This window comes from Ixodes scapularis, unplaced genomic scaffold, assembly GCF_016920785.2.
Source record: "Ixodes scapularis isolate PalLabHiFi unplaced genomic scaffold, ASM1692078v2 ptg001421l_1__unscaffolded, whole genome shotgun sequence".
Classification (NCBI taxonomy): Eukaryota; Metazoa; Arthropoda; class Arachnida; order Ixodida; family Ixodidae; genus Ixodes; species Ixodes scapularis.
In genome coordinates this window covers 558,134-566,391 of record NW_024610148.1, presented here as the reverse complement: position 1 = coordinate 566,391, position 8,258 = coordinate 558,134, and positions in this window count along the sequence as shown.

Below are 8,258 nucleotides of genomic sequence, written 5' to 3'. Positions count from 1 at the left end.
TCAACGGTCATCGCCACAGTTGCCCTGAGAAAAGAGGCAGAGTAGGCCTAGAAATGTGGGGCCCGTAATGTGAGCATAAAATGAGTAGGTTGGTCAGTTCGTAACTGCTAAAGGACCTTGAAAAAAACGGTAACCGGTACCAGGGATCGAACCCCGGTCATTGATGTGGAAGCCGAGTGCATTGCTGACTGAGCTACGGGTCAGTACGCAGGAATAGGAGGAGCAGGAGCAGGTGGCTTGAGAAAGCATGCGGAGCAGGGAGGGGTGGAAAGGGCAAAAAAGAGAGGACCAGAAACAAGCGGTGTAGAAAAAGTGCACGGAACGAGGAGTAGTGGACAGGAAAATGCGCTTTTCTTCTCTTGGTGACCCAGAAACTTCAGTGCTTACGCTTTGTACCCAGGCGGGGCTGAAGGTAAGTGTGTGCAGCGTCACAAAGAGACAATTGCATGACGAAATCTGTTTTCATACAAGACCCTGCCCTAGAAACCACCTGAAATAAGGGCACCACCCACCCCAGTCACTGAACGGCTAGAGGTCAGCCTGCCTTAGGCAGCACCCAAACTAAGAGCGGCACTCAACCTATAAAGCTACCACATTTAAACAACTTTGGCTGAATGACCAAACATACAGCCAATTTTTTAATTAGTTCGTGAAGTCATGTTCATGGGTCTTGTGCATCGGTGGTTGTCAGCGGTTGTGGCTTTTTACTGAAGTGGGGTGCCCTGTGTCGGTTTCTTTTGTTTTTTGCAGAAGAAGATGTGGCTGAGCCCTCAGTGTGCCGTGGCCACTTTCCGTCTGCTAGTTGACCACGTACGTCGTCAGTACCGGCAGGACCCCTGTCAGCTGCTGGCACCTGTACGCCTAGTGGTAAGTGGCAGTTGGCCCAATTTCGGTGTACTGTTGGTCACACCTGGGCTCCCTCTGGGGTTCGATTTTACTCAGAGAGAGCGAGAGCGTTCTTGGCTGCTGATTGGATGTGGTGCTCCAGCTTGCGCGTAATCAACCAATGAGACATTCTTGACTCGTTCGTGCATTTGCAATTGGGCAACGTTTTAGTGAGAACGTCTCGCCAACGCACTATAGCAAGAGAGGTATTGTGCCCTCTGATGTGCTTGTCCTCGGTAGCCATTCATTTACCGGGCGATGTCAGCTTGTGTACGGCAGCAGAACAACTTGAGACTTGAAAAGGAAGCGCAAGTTGTCAATTGCTCTGAACGTGAAATAGCAGACGATCACAGTTTCTGACAGCTTTTAATCACACTTTACCACGGTTCTGGGTCCACAGCAGACCATCAACTGTTTTTTTTCGGTTTGTTAGCGGACGACATGCGGTGTTTTCATGTTTTATTAGGAAGTTTTAGAATAACGTACGCAATTTTAGCGCACGCTAGAGCTAAATTTAGCGCTTGTAATATTGCACGCGACGCAAAAGAGTTTTAGAATAGCGTTTCTCCGCCGCGACGCAAAAGCCCAAGCAGCTTGCGCTTGCAACGCCACCAAGATACAGTCAACATTTTTATTTTCCACACAAAATGCTGTAACTTTAGAAAAAAACAATTTTTTTTTGGTTCAGAGTACTGTTGAGACCGGTTATAACGAGGTCATGTATAACGAAATAGCGGCTACTGCAAAGCGATCACGATTTCATATTCCCTTTTGCACTTCGTTATAACCGTAGTTGGTTATAATGAAATAGCGGATATAGCGAAGTGATTTCCGATTCCTGTTGACTTCGTTATAACCGGTCTCGACAGTACTATTTTAGCATTGTTTAAAGATGAGAATGCGACGCGAGCGGTTGACAAGTCGTGTCCGCTTGCGTCGCCTCGGCAAGAGAGGTCTCGTGTACTGACCTTCACACATCGTACCTTTGCCGAGAAATGTTCGCGCGTCGCAAGCATCAAGAGTCCGGGGGTCGTTGCCAAACCTCGTACAATGTCGTCCCGTATTGAAAATCACAGTCGCGAAGATGCCACCGACGTCGCACTCACGACGCCGCCAAAGCAGCCGCCGACATAATCCTGGAAGCCGCCATTTTTCTTAACTGTGCTCGTCTTGGCATTACCCAACTTCTCATCACGAATCCTCCTTGGAGAAGCGCAAAGACTCTTTGCGTACGCACGCTATTTCCGAGAAATAGCGCACGCTAAAATTGCGCTCGCAAAGCGCAAAACCTGGTTTGCGTTCGGAGCATGCGCAGTATCGATGACGCTATTCTTTGTGTATGCAAAGCTTTAGCGTGCGCTATTCTAAAACTCCCTATTTCCGTCTGCGATGGACGCTTCGTATCCGACAGACTGCGTTCTTGAGCTTGTCCTTGTCTCTCCGAGTCATGTTAGTGCCTACGAGAACACTCGGTTCTTTCTCGCCAAGTTTTCCGCCAGTGCACTCAAGAAGTCCTTGGTCCTGAGTTGCAAGACAAACTCTTCAGCTTTTGCACAAGTTATTGGTTCGTTGAGGGGCAGGTTTTGGCTACATGATCCCCTTGTCCAAAACACCAAGCACTTTTCTTGCTCTTCGGGGTCAGGCAGTTGCAGTCCTTTGTGATCCAAACCACGTACTGGCAAAAGCACTCTGCAGCTCTTATTGGTCAGTAAGAATCCTTGTTAGACTACTTTAAGGAATGCCATACTTCAAAGCGAGCGCCAGTTTTGTGAAGCAATCGCTACCAAAATCATTAATGATTTCAAGTTTCTTTTTTAATGCAAGGGAATGGTGCAGCCGCTTTCGTTTTGTTATCAAAGGTGCTATATAAAAGGCTAGCCTAGCCTCCAAAACGTTCGAAACGGACAGGTTGACGTTACAATGCCAACATTACCAGAAACAGAGGGAGACGAACAATCATGCATACAGCGATGGTGCTATGAAAATATCAAAGAGCACAAGAAACTCTTTTTGTATAATTTTAGTGTTTCTTTTTAGCCAGAGGTATGAAAATTTTTGTTTATGGAAACCTTTTGCCTTGCGTAAATATGAAATAAAAAACTTCACGGGTGCTGTTCCGTTTAGGGGCACTTCCGTTTGAACGACTTCTGTTTACCGAGATTTCAATGTAATTCTATTCTGGTTTGTTCAAGGTCTTTTATAATTCATTATGTTTTTTACTTGTCCTATAGTTTTCTGTAGAAATATGACCGACCTTACAGAGACCCCTGCAGTTATTTTGCTGGTTTGTCCATTCCCGTTCTCTTCTTGGCCTCTAGGTGTTGCAAGCCAGCACGTCGTTTCCCTGACAACGACAAACACATGGAGCTGCCTTTATCTATGTCCACTGACTAATGGGCTTAACTAAATTTATGTTGTTTGCTGTTTGGATACTCAGAAAATTCAAACCTCACGAAACCTGCCACATTTCATTGTACCGTAATTTGCCTTGTGTTCAGTCGTCCCGGTGGCTCGTAAGCAAAGTGCCGACCTACGCATCCCCAGGTGGGGGGTTCGAATCCCGGTCGAGGTGCCTGCAATCTGACCGAGGCTTGTGTAACTGAGGCGGTGTAACCGAGATTTCGGTTGCCCGTCAAAAGGTCCACGGGCGGTTGAAATGAATCCTCAGTCCTCCTCTAGCAGGCGTGCCAGATTCCCTTCATTGGCTCAGCACGTAAAATACCCAAGTTTGATTTCGATCGGATTGCCTTCTGGTTCTGCTACGATTGTTTGGCGACACTATTGGTCACCGCTGCCGCCGGCCTCGACGCCTCACTTGGATGTCCCATTTTCTTTCATGCCCGACTTGGTTCGCGGGGAATCGCGTTTGACAGATTTTGGTCTCGAATCAATTGGTCGTTCCTTTAGTCATTCTAAATCACTGAGATGGAGACTACGGCTTTCGTGACCATACCTCCTCCTAGACGTGAGCAAAGTACCCCTAAAATTTGCCTTTTGGAGTTGGGAGGCTAGAATTTACACCTCAGCTTTTTTAATGCAGACTGCATCTCGACGGAAGAAAAAATGGGATTTGTGTCACGTTGTTGTTGTCTTACCGTGCTTCGATCAGCTAAATTTAGCGGGATGCTAACTATGGTTTACGTGGCTGGTGCCAGTATGAGTCACGGGGTCGGACGACCATGTGACGTGCATCAGGCAATGTTACTATAGTAAGTTACAGGTCAAGAGGGTAGCGGCAAATGTTTCTCAAAGGGATTCATATATCCCTCCGCCACCTCCGCATCCAACAGCGTCTCATAGTTTCTGTTACGTCGTGGCCAACGTGGGAGAGAATTTTGCCTTCCTGTAAACATTTGTTTTATCTTTCGACTTTGACTTAGTGTTGTGGAAGCTGCGAGAAGGAGATTAGAGTTTCCCTCCTCCGATGGAAACAAATACGACTTCGGGGAGTTAGGTTCCCCCTCCCATGGATACAAAGGCCACTTCCAGGGGCTCGGTTCCCTCTATGATGAATACAAAGGTCGCTTTCTTAAAAGGTGGGAGTTGGAGACAAGTTAATTGGCATCGCTCTGTAGCCATTATATAGTCATTGAAGCAAAACAAGGGGCGTTTCCAGTGAACTCTTCTTTCGACTGCGGATGGATTTGAAACGGGCGCATCACGCTTGTGGGAGGTGCTTCTCCTAACTTCTTGACTCGTAACCGTCTATAGATTATCTCCTTTGTCGAGATCCAGTGGATGTGGTTACCCCCACTTCGCTCGCATCAATCGGTGCCTCCCGTCGTTTGAAGCGCCATCGAGATTTACGTTTCAAAACTGTGTGCTCCATAACATGCGCTGGAACATCATCTAGACGCTGTACTTCGAAATGTATGTATTTCTTAGGATACACTACAGTTACCATAGCAGCCATCCGGCGCATTGAACGACGGGAGGCGAGCCGCGGGGGGGAGGAGGAGGGAGGAGGGGGGAGGGAGAGGGGAGGGCAGGGGAGAGCAGGGTACTTCTTCCGCAAGCAGCATCAGTGAGCTGTTCCATAACTGAGCTAATCCAATAACGTTGGCGTCGGGTCACCCCAGGTCTTGGAGCTTTCTTATTTCTTTGCCAAGCCCAACGAAACAGCACAGGCTTGTTCAGATTTTTGTGCAGATTTCAAATATCTGTTATTTCTTTTTAATTAGTAGTAGGTTAATTCTCAGGATATTTATATTTTGCCAGACTTTGTTTCCAAAAACATTAGTGAAAAACCATTTTTAAAGTAGAATGCATGTGGTTAGATACTACTAAAAATATGAAGACTAGAATGTTGGAAGCACTTTTTAGATTGAACCATTATTAGTGACTTTACAACACATTAAAGTTCAGTGCTCGATGTCTGACTACCAAGCAATAAAACAATAGTTAAATTTAAAAAAAAATGTTCTATACCTATATTAAAAGCTCTTGTTCCATCATCGTATGCTATGCTCATTTAGCTACATTTTCTAAACAAATTATATTTCTGTCTGCCCTAAATGCTGAGGTATCCCTCCTGAAAATTTGTAGAGTCCAAAATGTGCGTTTTGAAAAAACTTTGTTTCAGCATCAGCTTCAGTGCAATTTTGGCCCACATAGATAATATAATGATATTATGGCTCAAACATTAATCTTCAAAGTAGGAAACTTGGCAGATCAAAAGAAAAATAGCTATAGATTTCAAAATTGCCATGTTCCAAAAAAAACTGATTTTTAGGAATTTTTGTGCTTTGAAGAACCATATCTTCCCTTAATAACATCTACCACATTTACTCGAGTAATAGCCATACTATTTATGAACAAGGCCCTTGCGTCTGCTTTTTCCGCAGAGCACATATACAGCCAATCATCGCGATGCGCGAAAATAGCATAGCTAATAACTAGATTGAGAACACCATTCTGCATACAAATGCAATCTTCACAGATGGTATCTTCGTGCCGAGACGATATCTCTGTCCTGTAAACCGTTGCAGTCATGCTGCCGATCGCGGTGATTGGCAAGCCGCATTCTCTGCGGAAAAGCGAACTCTCAGGTTTTATTCATAAACAGTGCAGCTATTACTCGAGTAAGTACGGTAGTAACGTTCAGTTTCAAGTCGTGGCGTAACATGACGTCATGTGACGGGACCTTCTTGTGCAACATCAGGTTACCCGACATCGCAGTGCCAGGTGACGTCGCACTGCACAGATGTTTGCACATTTACCGCCGAAGCGTTTTGACTATGGAACGTCTGGGCAGTAGGTCAAGGCAGCGTCTTCCTTTTTTTTTTGCAGATCATGAAGTTCCTTGTGAGTCTGCGGACCAACGCCCTGTACCAGATCGGCATGAACGAAGGGTCATGAGAGGGAATTCGCTACAGCCCCCACCTCCTCTGCCCCTTCAGGTAGAAAATGGGGTGGGGCTTAGTAAGTTGGGTCGTGCTTAAAATAGGAGAGTTCGGCCACAAAAAGCGGTAGCGGCCCTCGGGCCTGTGCCAAGGCAGGGAAGATTAGCGTGCAAGAACAGCTGCTGGAAGCGTCCAAACTCTCCTTTGTTCACATCCACCTCCTTCCTCACACAGTAGGCTCTCATCAGTTCAAACTCCAGGAGGCGACAAATTTCATCTGAATTATCGGAAGTTTGAATTTTTGGACATTTGTCTACACATGATGTGAGCTGAAATGATGACTTGTTATATGGATGGCTACACACACAAAGCAGATATTTGATGAGTATGCCACAGATGAAGAATTCGTGAAAGGTATGAGATAAGTTTGTTCGTCTCTCAAAAATGTTTTTCATTGTGGACTGTGTAGACAGCACATGACACCTCAAAACACAAGTTTTGTTCATCCGGCAAAAAAGTTGTCTATTGTGGACTATTATCCCGAGTGGGCTCGCTTATCATGGAACAGCGGTGCACTGCGGAGATGCAGCACCTGTGGGGCCGCGGGTGTTGCTGAACAGGGTTGAGAGAACAAAAAGTATGAGTTACACGAGAGACAACCTTTAGGACAACGCCTAGGATGACTTCTCGGACTACCTCTAGGACGATCTCTAGGACGTCCTCGAGGACGATGCCTAGAGATGATAACAAGGGATCAGAACCTCACTATCTAATAATGCCAAGGAAGGCTGACTCATTCTGGTTGCCCCTTTCTTTTTGTTTTTATTTATTCATACTTTCCACGTCCAATGGGGCTTTTCCTGTCGAAACGTGAGGACGCCATCTTTCCCAGACCCCAGCGTATAACAGCTTCGCTGTAAAAATCATGTATCCCTTGAGATCAGCTATGCCAATAGCTCAGTGGCTATGATATCCAACTGCCACTGCAGCAACCAAAGTTCAGTTTCCACCAGGGATCAAACTTGATTTATTATGTCAGTGTTGGGTAAAGTACATCGAAAAGATACTTCAAGTAAAGTACAAAGTAAATGATACGTGATGTACTTTAAGTGAAGTATGAAGTACACTTGGTGCAATGTACTTGAAGCAAAGTACTATAAACAATGTAATTTCAAGTAAAGTGCAAGTATTTTAACACAATCTTTCATGACGCCCTTCCATTCCCCTATACAATGATTTTTTAACTGGTATGCATTGCCCAGGGGTATTTTCGAAAACAGCGGCGAATATTTGATAAAGTGGCCACAGAGTAGTTATTTTCAGGAATTAAGCCAAATTCAGAAGTCCCACTTCTGAATTTGGCACCCCTTGCAGTGGATTGCTGCACTCAAGGGTGCTAAATGTACTAGGAGAGAGCATGACGTCAACCCCGTAGCTTCTGAAACAAAAATAAGAACAAAAAGCAGTGACTGTGCAAGCGAGCTGGTTATAATTAATCATAATGTGACACCTGAGGTTGGGGTGTGAAAAAATGAAAGAACTTTCAAATAGAAGGGAAAGACAAAAAAGAATGTCTCAAAAGGTTGTGACGTTCTTCTCCGCTGTCTTTTACTTTGACTTGAAAATTTCGTTTTTCGCATTACAGTCTCAGATGCTACATTACGATTAATTTTTCTCTCCTAATACTTTAAACCTCCTCGCTTGCGCTGACCGACCAAGACGTAGCGAGATTTCAAAAAGCTATGGGAACGCCGCCCCCAGAACAAACGGACCGATGCGTCGTCTGTTTGCGTTTCTGGTGAGAGTAGGATATCCCTCCCAGTATTTCTTCGGAGTAGACAAGGCATCATTTCGTGATACAAATTTAACAAAACCAAATTTGGAGAACATACTTTGAAGTCGGGAATTGTACTTTCCTCGGGAAGTACCAGAAAAAAATACTTTAAGTAAAGTACAAGTACATACTCGGAGAATAAAGTAAAGTACAAGTTTTCTAAATCTACTTGAAGCAGTACTTTAGGTACAATGTAC